Genomic DNA, 17,374 nt, shown 5'->3' on the forward strand with positions numbered 1-17,374 from the left:
ATTCAAAAAGGCATAACTAGTAAAAGCATTTTTTTTTCAGATCACGATGCAATAAAAATTACATTCAAGAAAAAGCCAGGGGAAAATAGACTAAAATTTAATCAGAAACTAATTGTAATAGCAAAGAATGAATGGATTAAACAGAAAATTATAGGCAAAATTAAAAAATTAATAATTTCATCCAAAAGAATGACAATAATGAGACAACATACCAAAATTTGTGGGATGCAGCCAAAGCACTAATAAAGGGAAATTTTATGACTCTGGATGCTTACTTGCATAAAATAGGGAAAGAGAAGATCCATGAATTGAGGTTGCAAATAAAAAAGCTAAAAAAAGAACAGATTAAAATCCCCCCAATTAGGTACCAAATTTGAAATTTTAAAAATAAAAGGGAAGATTAATAAAATTAAAAGCAAGAAAAATGTTGATTTAACAAATGAAACTAAGAGTTTTTTGAAGAAACAACAAAATAGATAAATCTTTAGTTAATTTGATTACAAAAAAGAAAGAGGAAAATCAAAATCTTAGTCTCAAAAATGAAAAAGGAGAATTTTCAACCAACGAATAAGAAATTAGAGCAATAAACAGGAGGTATTTTGTCAATAAATTTGATAATCTTAGTAAATGGAAAAATATCTACATGAACATAAATTGCCCAGATTAACAGAAGAGGAAATAAATTACTTAAATAGTCCCATTTTAGAAAAGAAAATAGAACAAACTACTTATCATCTCCTTAAGAAAAAATCTCTAGTTTCACATGGATTTATACTCTATATGTTCTACCCAACATATAAAGAAAAAATATCTCCAATTCTATAGAAACTATTTGAAAAAATAGGGACAAAAGGATCCTATCAAATTTATTTTAGGACACAGACATGGTAATTTTACCTAAACTAGGTGGAACAAAAACAGAAAATGAAAATTATAGACCAATCTCCTTAATGAGCATTGATGCAAAAATCTTAAATAAAATATTAGCAAAAAGATTACAGAAAATCATCTCCAGGACAATACACCATGACTAAGTAGGATTTATACCAGGAATGCAGGGCTGGTTCAATATTAGGAAAACTATTAACATAACTGACTATATCAATAACCAAATTAATAAAAACCATATGATCATCTCAATAAATATAGAAAAAGCACTTCAAAAAATCCACCCACCATTCCTATTAAAAACACTAGAAAATATAGGAATAAATGCAGTGTTTTCTTTAAATGATAAGTAGCATCCATTTAAAACCATTAGCAAGCATCATATAGAATAGGGAAAAACCAGAACTATTTTAAATAAGATCAGGGGTAAAACAAGTTTGCCTACTATCACCATTACTATTCATATTGTATTAGAAATGTTAGCTTTGGCAATAAGAAAAAAAAGATGAAAGTTATTAGAGTAGGTACTGTGGAAAACAAATTATCATTCTTTGAAGAGATAGGATGGTATACTTAGAGAACCATAGAGAATTAACTAAAATTGTACTAGAAACAATCCAAACTTTAACAGATTTGCAGGATACAAAACAAATCCACAGAAATCATCTGTATCTTTAATATATTACAGCAAAGTCCAGAAGCAAGAAATACAAAAAGAAATTCCATTTAAAACAATTGTTGATTATATAAAGTATTTGGGAATCTATCTGCCAAAAGGCAAGTCAGGAACTGTAGGAACACAACTATATAACACTTTCCACACAAAAAATGTCAGGTCTAAGCAAATGAAAAATATCAAGTACTTTTGGATAGGCCAAGCGAACGTAATAAAAATGACAATGCTACCTAAATTAATCTACTTATTTAGAGGAACATAGGATAGTTTACCTCTCAAAACTTTGGAGGAGGGAGAAATTTATGACCAAAGAAGAGCTGGAGATCATTATTGATCCACAAAATTGATAATTTTGGTTATATTAAGTGAAAATGTTTTTGTAAAAGCAATATTAATACAGACAAGATTAGAAGGGAAGCCAAAAACTCGGGAAAACATGTTTATATTCAAATATTCTGATAGAGACCTAATTTCTAAAATATATAAAGAATTGACTCAAATTTATAAGAATTCAAGCCATTTTTTAATTGATAAATGTTCAAAGGTTATGAACAATTTTCAGATGAAGAAATTGAGATTATTTTTAGCAATATGAAAAGTGCTCTAAATCACTATTGATGAGAGAAATTTAAATTAAGACAACTCTGAAATATCATAACACACCTCTCAGATTGACCAAGATGACAGGAAAACTTAATGATGAATTTTAGAGGGGATGTGGGAAAACTTAGACACTGATACATTGTTGGTGGAATTGTGAATGTATCCAACTGTTCTGGAGAGCAATTGGGAACTATACTCAAAGAGCTATCAAACTGTGTATTCCCTTTGATCCAGCAGTGTTTCTTTTTTTTTTAACTATTATTATAGCTTTTTATTTACAAGATATATGCATGGATAATTTTTCAGCATTGACAATTGCAAAACCTTTTGTTCTAACTTTTCCCCTCCTTGCCTTTACCTCCTCCCCCAGATGGCAGGTTGACTGATACATGTTAAATATGTTAAAGTATAAGTTAAATACTATATATATATATATATATATATATATATAAAATACATATTATATATATACATATACATATGTGTATATATACACACACATATATATGTGTGTATATATACACATATATGCACATGCACATAGAGGTATTTTCCTGTACAAAAAGTATTGGACTTTGAATTAGTGTACAATTAACCTGTGAAGGAAATAAAAAATGCAGACAGACAAAAATAGAGGGATTGGGAATTCTATGTAGTGGTTCATAGTCATCTCTCAGAGTTCTTTCGCTGGGTGTAGCTGGTTCAGTTCGTTACTGCACTATTGGAACTGATTTGGCTCATCTCATTGTTGAAGAGGGCCATATTCATCAGAATTGATCATCATATAATATTGTTGTTGAAGTATATAATGATCTCCTGATCCTGCTCATTTCACTTAGCATCAGTAAATGTAAGTCTCTCCAGATCTTTCTGAAATAATTCTACTGGTCATTTCTTACAGAACAATAATATTCCATAATATTCATATATCACAATTTATTCAGCCATTCTCCAATTGATGGGCATCCACTCTGTTTCCAGTTTCTGGCCACTACAAAGAGGGCTGCCACAAACATTCTTGAATATACAGGTCCTTTTCCCTTCTTTACGATCTCTTTGGGGTATAAGCCCAGTAGTAACACTGCTGGGTGAAAGGGTATGCACAGTTTGATAACTTTTTGAGCACAGTTCCAAATTGCTCTCCAGAATGGCTTGCATGTATTCACAGTTCATCCAACAATGCATCAGAGTCCCAGTTTTCTCACATCCTCTCCAATATTCCACATTATCTTTCCCTGTCATTCTATCCAATCTAACAGATATGTAGTGGTATCTCAGAGTTGTCTTAATTTGCATTTCTCTGATTAATAATGACTTGGAGCACCTTGTCATATGGCTAGAAATAGTTTCAATTTCTTCATCTGAGAATTATCTGTTCATATCCTTTGACCCTTTATCAATTGGAGAATGACTTGATTTCTTATAAAGTAGGGTCAATTCTCTATATATTTTGGAAATGAGGCCTTTATCAGAACCTTTGATTATAAAAATGTTTTCTCAATTTATTGCTTCCCTTCTAATCTTCTCTGCATTAATTTTGTTTATACAAAAAACTTTTCAATTTGATATAATCAAAATTGTCTACTTTGTGATCAATAATGATCTCTAGTTCTTCTTTGATCATAAATTCCTTCCTCTTCCACAGGTCTGAGAGGTAAACTATCCTATGTTCTTTTAATTTATTTATAATCTCATTTTTCATGCCTAGGTCATCAACTCATTTTGACCTTATCTTGGTCAAAGTATCGATCAATGCTTAGTTTCTCCAGCAGGTTTCTACTGGGCTTGTATCCCAAAGAGATCTTAAAAGAGGGGGAAAGATCTATATGCGCAAAAATGTTTGTGGCAACCTTTTCTGTAGTGATAAGAAACTGGAAACTGAGTGGATGTCCATCAATTGTTCAATAGTTGAATAAATTATGGCTTATGAATGTTATGGAATATTATTGTTTGGTAAGAAATGATAAGCGGGATGATATCAAAGAAGCCTGGAGAAACTTACATTAGCTGAGACTAAGTGAAATGAGCAGAACCAGGAGGTAATCCTACCAGAGAACAACAAGATTATACAATGATCAATTCTGATGAAAGTGGCTCTCTTCAACAATTTGATGTTTCAGACCAGTTCCAATGATGTTGTGATGAAGAGAGCCATCCATACCAAAAGAGAAGACCATGGGAACTGAGTGTGGTTCACAACATATCATTTTCACTCTTTTTGTTGTTGTTTGCTTACATTTTATTTTCTTTCTCATTTTTTGTTCCTGTTTGATTTGTTTTTCTTATACAGCAAGATAATTATATAAATATTTTATGCCTATATTGTATTTAATTATATTTATATTTAACATATATTGGATTACTTGCCATCTAGGGCAGGAGATTGGGAAAGGAGGAGAAAATTGGCACTCAGGATTTTGCAAGGGTTAATGCTAAAATATTACCCATGCATATGATTTGAAAATAAAAAAGCTTTAATAATAAAAAAAATGAATGTACTAGTTGAATGCAGTGATTCAAGGCAATTCCAATACATCTGAGATGTAAAGTGCCAATCATATTCTGAGGAAGAACCATGGAGACTGAATGTGGATCCAAACATAGTATTTTCATTTTTTGTTTCTTCCCGTTTGGTTTGACTTTTATTGAACAACATGACAAATATGGACATATGTTTAAAATGACTGCATATTTTTAGCCTATATTAGAGTGCTTATCATATTGATGGGGGGAGAATTAAGGGAAGGAGGGAGTCTTATAAGAATATATATATATATATATATACATATAAATACAGTTTTCAATATATACTGTATTTATATGTATTTTGAAAAATAAAATCCTATTTTAAAAAATTAATGTATTAGTTGAGAAAAGGTTGGTCTCTTAGCTAAGTACATTTTCAATGGTACATAATGATGATACCATATATGCAACAATAACTGTAATTTTTTTCTGTCCATGTATCTCCTACTCCTTACTTCACTATTGTTAAAGGAGCAATTATGATCACATTTCACTCTAATCTTTTAAACTATTCTGTAGTGTGCCTAAATCAGGCTGCATAATAACTTAATGAGTATAGAAGGCAATAAAAACAAAATCAAAATTTATACAAAGTTCTTATAGAGCTTGGAGTTTTCTTATTATGAGTAATCAAGGGTAGATTTCAAAATGGCAAGTCAGCTTTGTAGCAGAAAAGTATTACTTTGCATATATTGCGAATGTGCTTGATGGGGATGTAAGAAGCAGTTAACTGATCACCTAAGCCAGCTTTGCAAAGGCTAATAAAATCCTTCTTTAAAGCCAAAAGGGCTCTTTTTATGCATTTGAATGTTGTATCCCTACCTCAAATTGAGAACAAGGGGAAATAAATACAGTCATTATATTTTTAATGTCTGTTCTAAGCATTTGCGAGTTGTGATGTGAGCTTGACTTGGTGTATGTAGTGTATTTACTGTATTATTTTTTGGATTTCCATAAGTATACTTGTATTTCATAAATCTTATATTTCCAAGTAGGAATCAGGTTTCCACTGGGTATTTTCATAAAATGATACATTTTAATTAAGGCATAGATCATTATTTAAGCTAATAATTGATAATGTTTTACAAAAGAATTATAAATAAAATTCTAATCCATGAATTGTTTAATTGTTTTCTCTAGAAGCAAACATTATTCCCTTTTAACTTTGGGCATAGAACCTAAGCTTTATCCTATGATCATAGTCTTATTATAGGTCACCACTTGCTGAGTAGTTTTTGCATCATGGAAAGTAAATGAAGACATAACTTTTTAATGACTGGTACAGGCAGTGTAACTGTTGAATAGATTTAGTTGTTTTTTTTTAATTATTATTTAAAATAGATACCATTGGATAGAGGAATGGACAAGTCTAGTTGTTAACAAGCTTTAAAAGAGACTAATTTTTAAATAAAAACAGACTGGATGAAAATATTTATAGAGCAAAACTCAGACTTGTTAAAAGTATTCAACTGTGAAGAAAATGAGTTGATGCAAAATTTTTCTTCTGGAATTTTTGTTGCTGTTGTTGGTGCTCTTTGAGGAATTTTAAAAATCACATACATTCTTGCACATGAACATAAAAAATGCAAACACATGTATACTTGATCTTACTACACACACACACATATATATATACACACATATATCTGCATATAAATATATGGAAACAAAAATCAATTTCTAAAAGATAAGTTTATGGGACAATACTCATATGCAAAAAAGTGTTTAAAAATTGATTTGCTAGGTATTTATAACCTGAGATATATATTGCACCCATTTATTGATTGTATTGAATATAATTTCTTATTTTTATATTTTCCAAGTTCCAAATAACTGACTTGTCAGCTATGTGGAAATTTTTTTTGTATTAATATTTTGATCAATATTCTTTGGTATGATAACGAAATATGTATGTATATATAATGAGCATTATATATATATATATATTCAATGGAAATATTTCACTCATATACATGTATATATATATATATGTATGTGTGTTGTTGTGTGTATATACACACGTATAATTATATATAAGCTTGCAAAGCCAGTATATGTGTGTGTGTGCGCGCGTGTGTGTGTCTGTGTGTGTGTGTGTATTTCTTGCATTTTGGATAATAGGTTCAATTTACTATGATGCCTATATTATAGTAGCCAGACTATTATTTTTCCACAAAATACCATCCATCTGTTAAATTAACAGCAAGAAAAACTCAACACTTTAGCAGCAAACTCCATGTTAATAGCAAATAGGTGGTTCTTTGCTATCATTATTGAAGATTTTAAGTAAGAATGAATCTAATAATACCTATGACACTAGCATTATATAACTTCCTCTAATTAGATTTATAATTAAACATAATTAGTAATCTTAACAATGTCAAAACAAGCCAGTGTAGGGACTACCTAAAGGATTTTATTTTGCTAAAAGTGTGGCATTTAAATATTTTCTTGAATAAAAGTCACATCTAATCCAGAATAAATGATATCCAATCAACTATAGGTATTTTAGCATTGTTAGCAATTTCCATTGCATTCAGCTTACATTTATTTTTTAATTAAAGTCGTGCTTACATTCCCTCCAGCAACTGAAGCTGTAACATAGATGTTATCCAGCAAGTAAACTAAGGTAAGTAATTGTTTCTGCAAGCCTTTCTTTTTATCTGTACTTAAAACTTACTATTTCTTAGTTCATTGGCCTGAGAAGTAATAATTATCTTATTACTAAAGCTATATTTATTATAAGTACTGATGGAAATTCTGCTAATACACAGTTCTCTCTACAGGACAAACATGATGGCTTTAATCATCCTTCATGCGATGTTTAATAATAAATTAAACATTTATTTTTTAATAATAGTAATTTCAGAAAGGGAAGGATTTTGAAAAGTTGACTAATCCAGAACTTCTTAAACATTTTTCCATTTGCAAGCTTTTTTCTCCCTCCAAAATTTTATGTGATCCCAGTTTATAAGTATATAAAACCAAATATTTACTGATAAAAAAGCATAATTTCACAACTTCCACATTCAATTATGAGACACTATATGTGATCATGATTCACAATTTAATAAGATTTGATCTAGTCCTTCTCTCTACTATTCATTTTAAGATCAGGTTTAAAATCAGAGAAGACAGATAAAAATAAATTTTGATTTTTTAGTGACATGTCTTAGACATTTTTAAAAAGCACAAGAAATAAAATATAAAAAGCAACTCTCCTGCAAACTTATTTATTGTTATTCATCAGGATGTTAGTAATTTTCTCTTGTTTTTGCATTGTTCTTCATCTTTTATCCTTGAAGATGACCCATACTATCATGAAGGTTAGGGCTTCAGTGTTGTGTGAAGTGGACCTGACAGGAACAGAATTATACAAAGTCATCATCTTCATCATCTCTTCCAGAGTTATCAAAGTCCGTGATAAGACAAAGGACAAGGCTAGAGGCAATGGTCTAGGATGCTTGTTTTGGGAATGATTTCTCTTATTATCTTCCTTTGTAGGAATCCTTTTAAATGTTTGCAGATTATGATGTCTATCTTAGCATGTTTCTCTTCCCAAAGTTTATGGCAATAATATTAAGTTTAGATAAAGTATGGTCCATGAACTCATGGAGCTTATGGTTTATCTGGAGAAAAAAAAAAAACTAAACACCAATTATACAAAGTGTTACATGAGATTTGCATTAGGGAATTAAAAACCAAAATATAATTGTGAAGATACAAAGGGGAAGGCCACTAAAAGTATTGGAGATTAAGGAAGATTTTAATGGAGAATTACAGTTGAACTTTATAGGATGAACATCAATTCAATGGAAAAAAAATGAAGCCATTACAGACACAAGGAATAGTGCTATATGAGTCTTATAAAGATGGCCGAATAGGATGACTGATCATAATGGTAAGATTTAGAAAGCAATGGGAGTCTTAAGATGAACATGGAATGAGAAAAGAAATTAAAGATTAGAATAGATTCTCTTGGGAATGAGATGATAAATCCATAAGGGTGGATTGTAGACATTTCTCAAACACCATTGAGAATACAGATTAAGGCATATAAATATGAATTTGTAAGTAAAAAATTCAAATTGATTTCAGATTTTTTCTTCAGTGATGGTTGACAGCCTTGGAATTGGATCAGAGAATCATTCTATTTTATTTAACAAGAGTTGGAAGTTCACAGTACAGGAATAGCAGATGGGAAGGGGATGGGAAAGGAAAGAGATTTGGGTCAAGTGAAATATTAAAACAGCCAATTATAGGGTAGTGTTTAAATGTATGCAAATGATGTCATAATAGGAGAGATGGACAGGATGATTAGAAACCACAATAATAACTGAGCAGGTTGAGTATAAGTGAAAGTGGGAGAGGTGAAAGAATGGGAGACTTTGGAGTGGATGCAGTGATACAAACTGTAAATTCCAGAGATGATGTAATTCAGAGAAGTGATGAAGTCTAATTTATAGCCATATTGATTTGAATGAAGTGGGACAAAGGAAGACATCTTTGGATGTGTTGGAGCTAAGGAATTAAAAGGTCAAGCTATTAGAGGTTTTGACAAGTTGAATCTTGAAATTCATAATAATGACGGCATATAATAGGATGGAAAGGAAATCTATGGGACAATTATTGAAGCAACAGAAAATAGAGAACATTACCTACCAGATAATATCTGATAGTATTAACAAAGAGGCTAAGAATGATGTAATTTTATCACATTCATCTCTAAAGAGGAGAGGCTATTGAGAGATAGTAGATGAAAGTCTAGAAGCAACAATAAGAACTAACTAGTGTTCTACCTTTCATTTTAATCCTACAAATTAAATAAGTAGAATATAGAATGACTTCTACATTACTAAGTTGAGAAAACATGGTACTTTTATTGGAAAACCAGATTTTTAAGTATAGAATCTATAATTTCTTCTTTAATCTCCCTCCTGAAACTGCCTGCTAGATATTTTATCCTAATTGATCCATAATCTTATTCTTGCTTTGTACAATGATCTCATGGTTCTTCTCATTTCACTTACCATTAGATCATGTAAGTCTCTCCAGGACTCTCTGAAATTATTCAGCTGATCGTTTTTTATAGAAACAATAATATTCCATAAAATTTACATACTATAACTTATTCAGCCTTTCTCTAATTGATGGGCATCCATTCAGTTTCCACTTTCTTGCCACTACAAAAAGAGCTGCCACAAATGTTTTTTGCACATGTGAGTCCCTTTCCCTGCTTTAAGATCCCTTTGGGTTATAAGCCCAATAGAAACACTGCATCAAAAGATATGCATCTTTTGATAGCCCTTTGGACATGATTCCAAATTGCACTCCAGAATGGTTGCATCAGTTCACAACTCTACCAACAATATGTTAGTGTCCCAGTTTTCCCACACGCTCTCCAATATGTCATTACATTTTCCTGTAATCTTAGCCAGGTAGTGAGTTAGTGGTACTTCAGAGTCATCTTCATTTGTATTTCTCTGATTAATAATAATTTAGAGCATCTTTTTATATAACTAGATATAATTTTAATTTCTTCATCTGTTTGTCTGTTCATGTCCTTGGACCATTTATTAATTTTAAAATGGCTTGAATTCTCACAAATATGAGTCAATTCTCTGTAGATTTTAGAAATGAGACCATTATTAGAAACCTTGAATGTAAAAATGTTTTCTCAGTTTATGTCTTCCCTTCTAATCTAGTCTGCACTAGTTTTGTTTGCACAAAAACTTAATATAATCAAATTCATCTGGTTTTGTATTCAATAATGAACTCAAGTTCTTCTTTATCACAAATTCCTCCCTTCTCCAGAGATCTGAGAGGAAAACTATCCTTTGTTTTTCTAATTTGCTTATAATATCACTCTTTATGATTAGATCATGAACCCATTTTGATCTTATCTTGTTGTAGTATGTTAGGTATGGATCAATGCCTATTTTCTACCATACTACTTTTGAATTTTCCCATCAGTTTTTGTCTAATACTGAGTTCTTATTCCAAAAGCTGGGGTCTTAGGGTTTGTCAAACACTAGATTACTATAGTCATTGACTATTTTGTCCTATGAGCCTAACCTGTTCTACTGATCGACTACTCTATTTCTTAGCCAGTATCAAATGGTTTTGATAACCACTACTTTATAATATAGTTTTAAGTCTGGCACAGCTAGGCCATATTCATTTGCATTTTTTTTCATTAATTGCCTGGAAATTCTTGACCTTTTGTTTTTTCAGGTGAACTTTGTTATTATTTTTTAAAATATTTAAAATAATTTCTTGGGGGTTTGAGTGCAATGAATAATTAGATTAATTTAGATAGTATTGTCATTTTTATTATATTTTCTTGGCCTACCAATGAGCACTTGATATTTTCCCAATTGATTAGTTTTGACTTTATTTATGTGGAAAGTGTTTTGTACTTGTGTTCATATAGTTCTTGACTTTCCCTTGGCAGAGATAGACAGCAAAATATTTTATATTATCAACACTCATTTTAAATGGAATTTCTCTTTGTACCTCTTACTGTTGGACTTTGTTGATAATATATAAAAATGCTAATTTCTGTGGATTTATTTTGTATCCTACAACTTTGCTAAAGTTGTGAATTGTTTTTAGGGGTTTTTTAGTTGATTCTCTAGGGTGGCTATGCCATCATATCATCTGCAAAAAGTTATAATCATGTTTCCTCATTACCTATTCTAATTCCTTTTATCTCTTTTTCTTCTTACCAAAGCTAACATTTCTAATAAATATTAAACAGTAATGGTGATAATGGGCAACCATGTTTCAACTCTGTTCTGTCTGGGAATGGTTCTAATTTGTCCTCATTACATATGATGCTTGCTGATGGTTTTAAACAGATTACTATTGATCATTTTAAGGAAAATGCTATTCCTACACATGCTAGTGCTTTTACTAGGAATGAGTGTGCAATTTTATAAAATGCCTTTTTTGTATCTATTGAGATAATCATATTATTTTTGTTCTTTTGGTTATTGATATAGTCAATTATATAATAGTTTTCCTAATATTGTATCAGCCCCGCATTCGTTGTATAAATCCGACTTGGTTGTAGAGTATTATGCTGGGGGTGACTTTTTGTAATTTCTTTGCTAATATTTTATTTAAGATTTTTTACATAAATATTCATTAGGGAAATTGGTCTATAATTTTCTTTCTCTATTTTCACCCTACCTGGTTTAGTTATCAGTACCTTGTCTGTGTCATAAATGGAATTTGTTATAAGTCCTACTTTCCCTGTTCTTTCAAATATTTTTCATAGTAGTGGAATTAATTTTTCTTTACATGTTTGGTAGATTTCACATATAAATCCATCTGGCCCTGGAGATTTTTCTTAGGTAGTTGATTAACAGCTTGTTCTATTTCTTTTTCTAAAATGGAACTATTTAAGTAATTTATTTCCTCTTTTAATCTGGGCATTCTATATTTTTGTAGGTATTCCTCCCTTTCACTAAGGTTATCAAATTTATTAGCATAAATTTGGGCAAAATAATTCCTAATTATTGCTTTAATTTCCTATTCATTGGTGAGAAGTTCTTCCTGTTCATTTTTGAGGCTAAAAGTTTGATTTTCTTCTTTCCTTTTTTATATCAAATTAACTAAAAGTTTATATACTTTATTTTGTTTTACATAAAATGAGCTCTTAGTTTTATGTATTAATTCAATAGTTTTCTTGCTTTCAGTTTTATTAATTTTCCCTTTTATTTTCAGAATTTTGGAATTTAAATTTTTTTTTAATTTGTTCTTTTTCTAGCTTTTTTCAATGCAAGCCCAATTCATTCATTTGCTCTTTTTTTCTATTTTGTTCAAGCAACTATCTAGAGATATTAAAATTTCCCCTAATCACTGCTTGGGCTGCATCCCACAAATTTTGGTATGTTGTCCCATTATTTTCATTTTCTTGGGAGAAATTATAGATTGTATTTATTATTTGTTTAGATTCATTCTTAAGTTTAGATTATTTAGTTTCCAATTATTTTTTATTCTATTTTCCCCTGGCCTTTTATTGGATATAATTTTTATTGTATCATGATCTGAAAAAATGCATTACTATATCAGCCTTTCTGAATTTGATTTTGAAGTTTTTATGCCCTAATACACGGTCAATTTTTATATACATTTCATGTACATGTATGGGGAAATACATGTGTATTCCTTCCTGTCTTCTTTCAATTTTCTCCAAAGGTCTATCATTCTTAACGTTTCTAAAATTCTATTTACCTCCATAACTTCTTTCTTATTTATTTTGTGGTTTGCTTTATCTAATTCTGAGAGAGTAAGGTTGAGGTTGCCCACTAGTATAGTTTTTTTCCTTGAAGTCTCATTGAATCATTCACTTCCATTTGTTCAATTCTAATTTTAGTGAATTGCTTTCTTCAGCTAGCTTTTTTTTATCTCCGTTTGCATTTGGCTAATTGAACTTTTAAATGAAGTGTTTTGTTCATTGATTTTTTTTTTCCATTTCACAATCTTCTTTTTCATATCTATTTTGTAAGGAATTGTTTGTCTTTTCCATTTTTTCAAATCTATTTTGTAGGGAGTTATATGCTTTTCTCAATTCATCAAATTCTTTTTTCAGGAATTTTCTTCAGATAATTTCCACTTTTTTTCCTTTTTCCTACCCTCTTGCAAAGACCTCATTTCCTTTAACCAGTTGTCTTCTAACTTCCTTTTAAGATGCTTTTTGAATTCTTGCAAAAGAGCTTTATTAAATGGGGATCAACTCATATCACTATTTGGGGCTTCATCTGGATCTGATCTGACTTTAAGATTCTCAGGATTTCAGTTCTGTTCTCTTTTTCTATAAAAGCTGACTATAGTCAGGTTCTTTTTATTTTTGTTTTTGTTTTTGCTCATTTTTAAAGAGTTGACATCTGCTCTTAAGGCAAAGTGTTGATAGTCCCCTTTGTATGCTCTGGGGGTGTTGCTGTTGACAGATTTCTGGTGCTGGGTACGTGAGGACAGGTCCTGTCTTCTTCCAGGGCTCAGCAGCTCATGATTTGCAATTTTTTAAATTTCTTTTGGGTATCTTACAGCAAATCTGCTGAAGCACCAGCTTGTAATCAGCATGATGTAACCTAAGAACCTCATAGTAGATTCCTAGGTGAGTGGACATGGCAATGCCCTGGTGCCAAGTCCCAGCTCCTTACCCCAGGCTCTCTATACTGGGCTCAGCAGCCTCCCTCCCTGATTGATCCAAACAGACCTTTTCTTCTTCTGGAAATTTGCTGTACTCCAAATATTTGTAACTTTTGTCACTCCTAAACCAATTCAGATATTTAATCTGCTGTTGATTTGAGGGAAGCTCATAGAAGCCCAAATAGAGATGTTTCTACTCTCTGCCATCTTGGCTGTTCCCCCCAAAATACACCTTTTTTTCAGCAGTATATAGCATCTAAGCAAAAAATGTATTAAGGTATAAAAACTCAAAATAAAATTCAAAAAAGCCACAATGCAGTAAAAAAAATATATTAAATCTTTTGAGAAACTAATAACCAATTGGAAATTAAATAATCTAATTATATTGAATGACTGGGACCAACAATAAATCACAGAAATAATGCATAATTTCATTCAAGAAAAGAACAATAATGATACAATACAACAGAAACTATGGAATACAGCCAAAGCAATGCTTAGGGAAAATTTTATATCTCTGTATAGCTACATAAATAAAATAGAGAAAAAGAAGATCAATGAATTAGGCATGCAATTAAAACTAGAAAAAGAAGAATGAAGAAAATGAAAACCACACAAGTAAATATCAAATTAGAAATTTTGAAAAAAAAGTAGTAGATGTCTAGGTAACTATTTCCTTATATTTCAGATAAACAATTTTAACAAAAATCAATGTAGTTTTCTAAGCCTCAGTTTCCCCATCTCTAAAATGAATATTGGGCTATTTGTAGTCTAAGGTACATTCCTAGATCTAGATCAATGATCTTGATAAAAAATCTCCTTAATCTGGCATTGAAGACTGTAAAATTTGTCTCCTTTTCAGTTTCCCACTATTAATTCAAACTACTTTTCATCATAAATTCTGTTCTAGGTACATTGGACTATTAATTATTTCCTGGTTTTGGCATGTGATCTGCCTTCTTTCATTCACACAAATTTTTTTTCTCCATAACTGCAATGCATTCTCCTTACCCTCCACTTTGCAGAATCCTTCTGCTTCTAAAGGCTTTAGCTCAAGAGGAGGAGTTTTCATTTATAGATACAAAAAGTACCAGGTGTACAGTACTAATAGTACAGAAACTGCTTTATATGTGTCTGTTGGTTTGTGGATGCTGTTCCCTTGTGATAAGAAAAAAAAAACTGTAAAATTTCCTAAAGAAATCACTAGGATCTTAGCTTTTGTTGTGGTTCCCTCTATGCCTATGGTTCTGAAATTCGTGTTAATTTTACTATGTTCTTAAGAAAGTAATATGTGGGATATAGAAGGCAACTCAGGATGTGAGATCAGATGGCACAATCATAAGAAGTGATTCATAATTATGAAAATACTAATTCACCCAAGGATGGAAATTTGTCACATTATCTTCACTAACTTGAAACTAGCATGATAGGGTATTGCTAAAAGTTTAAATATAGGATATACCTTTAGGTAAGATTTATTGATATACTGGCCCTTAGTATAATATAGACTTCCATATATTGCTGAACTTCATTAACCTAATCCAATTGCCAGCAGTAATGGTAGAATAATTTTCTCATTCAAATGACCCTCCCCTACTTTATTGTTAGCAAGATATCAGGATGAGCATATGTGACCTTTTCTTCACATTACTAGGAAAGGACATTACCACATATGCATTAAAAAGTCATGTCTTTGGCTTGTTCACACAGTTAAATAAGACTATATAAGTCCATAATGAAAAGATTGTCTTGTTTCTGTTACACTATCTCCCTTTTTCCCTTTCTTCCTCTCTCTCTCTCTTCTTCCCTCCCTCTCTCCATCCCTCCCTCTCCCCCTCTCTTTTTCTCTCATGTTTGTACTGATCTCTCTTCCATGAGCCATGAGAACTATATTGCCTATTTGAAAGCTGCTAAAATAACTCCTTAAAAGGTCAAGTGAACACAACTACACTTCATATTGTTATCTTAAAATTGTCTATGTGATAGTTTTATTGCAAAGCTAAAGCAATAGTAATACTTTCACCATCCTTAGGAACAGTCATTTCATTTGATTAGGAATTTCCTTGTTGGGATGGATATCCCATACCTATACAAAAGTTATTTTATAGAGCAACCAACACACTTTTCATTTTTTATTTCTTTTGCTCAGTTTATTTGACCTTGGCTAATTTTTTCAAGGATATAACTCCCTTGATATACATACATATCTATATATTTATCTATCTATCTATCTGTCTCTCTCTCTCTCTCTGTGTGTGTGTGTGTGTTCTATATATTTATCTATCTATCTATCTGTCTCTCTCTCTCATATTTTGATAAGGAATAAATTAAATCCTTACCAATGGAATGGAACCTGGATTTTCCATTTCTGGTATACGATAACCAGGAAAATAACATGGCAAAGAACCTCAGAAGACACCTGGAACATCAATTTGTTAATGTTTTTCTTCTCCAAAGAAAATCCAGAAACTGTTAACAGTGAAACTAATGCTGGAATTCACATTGTCAAAATGAATTCTACACAATGTACAACTTTATACAACTCTCTAGATGGGATAGCTAATTACAGGTCATCCTAGGATGATACTGTTAAAAGAGGAAATGTTCAAAATAGCAAACTCAAATAAATTGAAGTAATTCTCATGTATAATGTTTACTTGGAGTGTTTATGAATACATAATTTAAGAAATGACCTAGAATAGTAGAGAAATAGTACAGCGACAAATCATCTTAAGAGATATCTAATTCAATCTCTTCATTTTACACATGAGACCAGAGGAGAAATGATATGCTTCCATTATAATAAGTTCTTAGTCACAAAATATGATGTTAAACCTGTCTTCTCTAATAGCCCAACAAAAAAATTTAAAACTGTGGTATCTTAGAAATCATCAGAAGGCATGAAGAGTAACAAAAAGAACTGGAATACCAAACACATTTTTCCTGCAGAGAGTATAGCTGCAGTCCACAGCCTAACAACCCCAACCTAACCAATTCTCTAAAGGGGGACTTTTAGGTACAAAGAAATAAGCCAGCCCAGCTCCTTTTGACTGAACTCATTTCCTGAAAGGAACCCCCTACTTTATATTCTAATCCACCCTGTGTGGTGCAAGTTTCCTTAGGGGGGAGAGAGAGAGAGAGAGAGAGAGAGAGAGAGAGAGCGCATTGGGGGGCACGTTGGATGTGGAAGTGGAAATTATGTTCCTACACAACCTAAGTTACAGTTGCCAGGAATCCAGAGTCCGTCAAAAAGCCACAGTCTCTGCCTGGACCTCTGATGCTGCTACTTGTGCCACAGCTATTGTTTGTCCTTCTGCTGCTTCTCCTCCTGCTGAGCATGGTGTCTACTGCATGCCCCTTCTAGTACTACTGTTTTGGGAGCCAGGACACTATTCCCTGCAGCCTCTTCACCCTGCAGGAACTGATCCATTACCTACCACCAATATGCACCACAGCATTTTGTGCTTCAGCTTGACAATTCTGTACACTACTGTCTTCCCTGGGAAGGAACTGCACACTGCC

Source organism: Sarcophilus harrisii, chromosome 3, assembly GCF_902635505.1.
Source record: "Sarcophilus harrisii chromosome 3, mSarHar1.11, whole genome shotgun sequence".
Classification (NCBI taxonomy): Eukaryota; Metazoa; Chordata; class Mammalia; order Dasyuromorphia; family Dasyuridae; genus Sarcophilus; species Sarcophilus harrisii.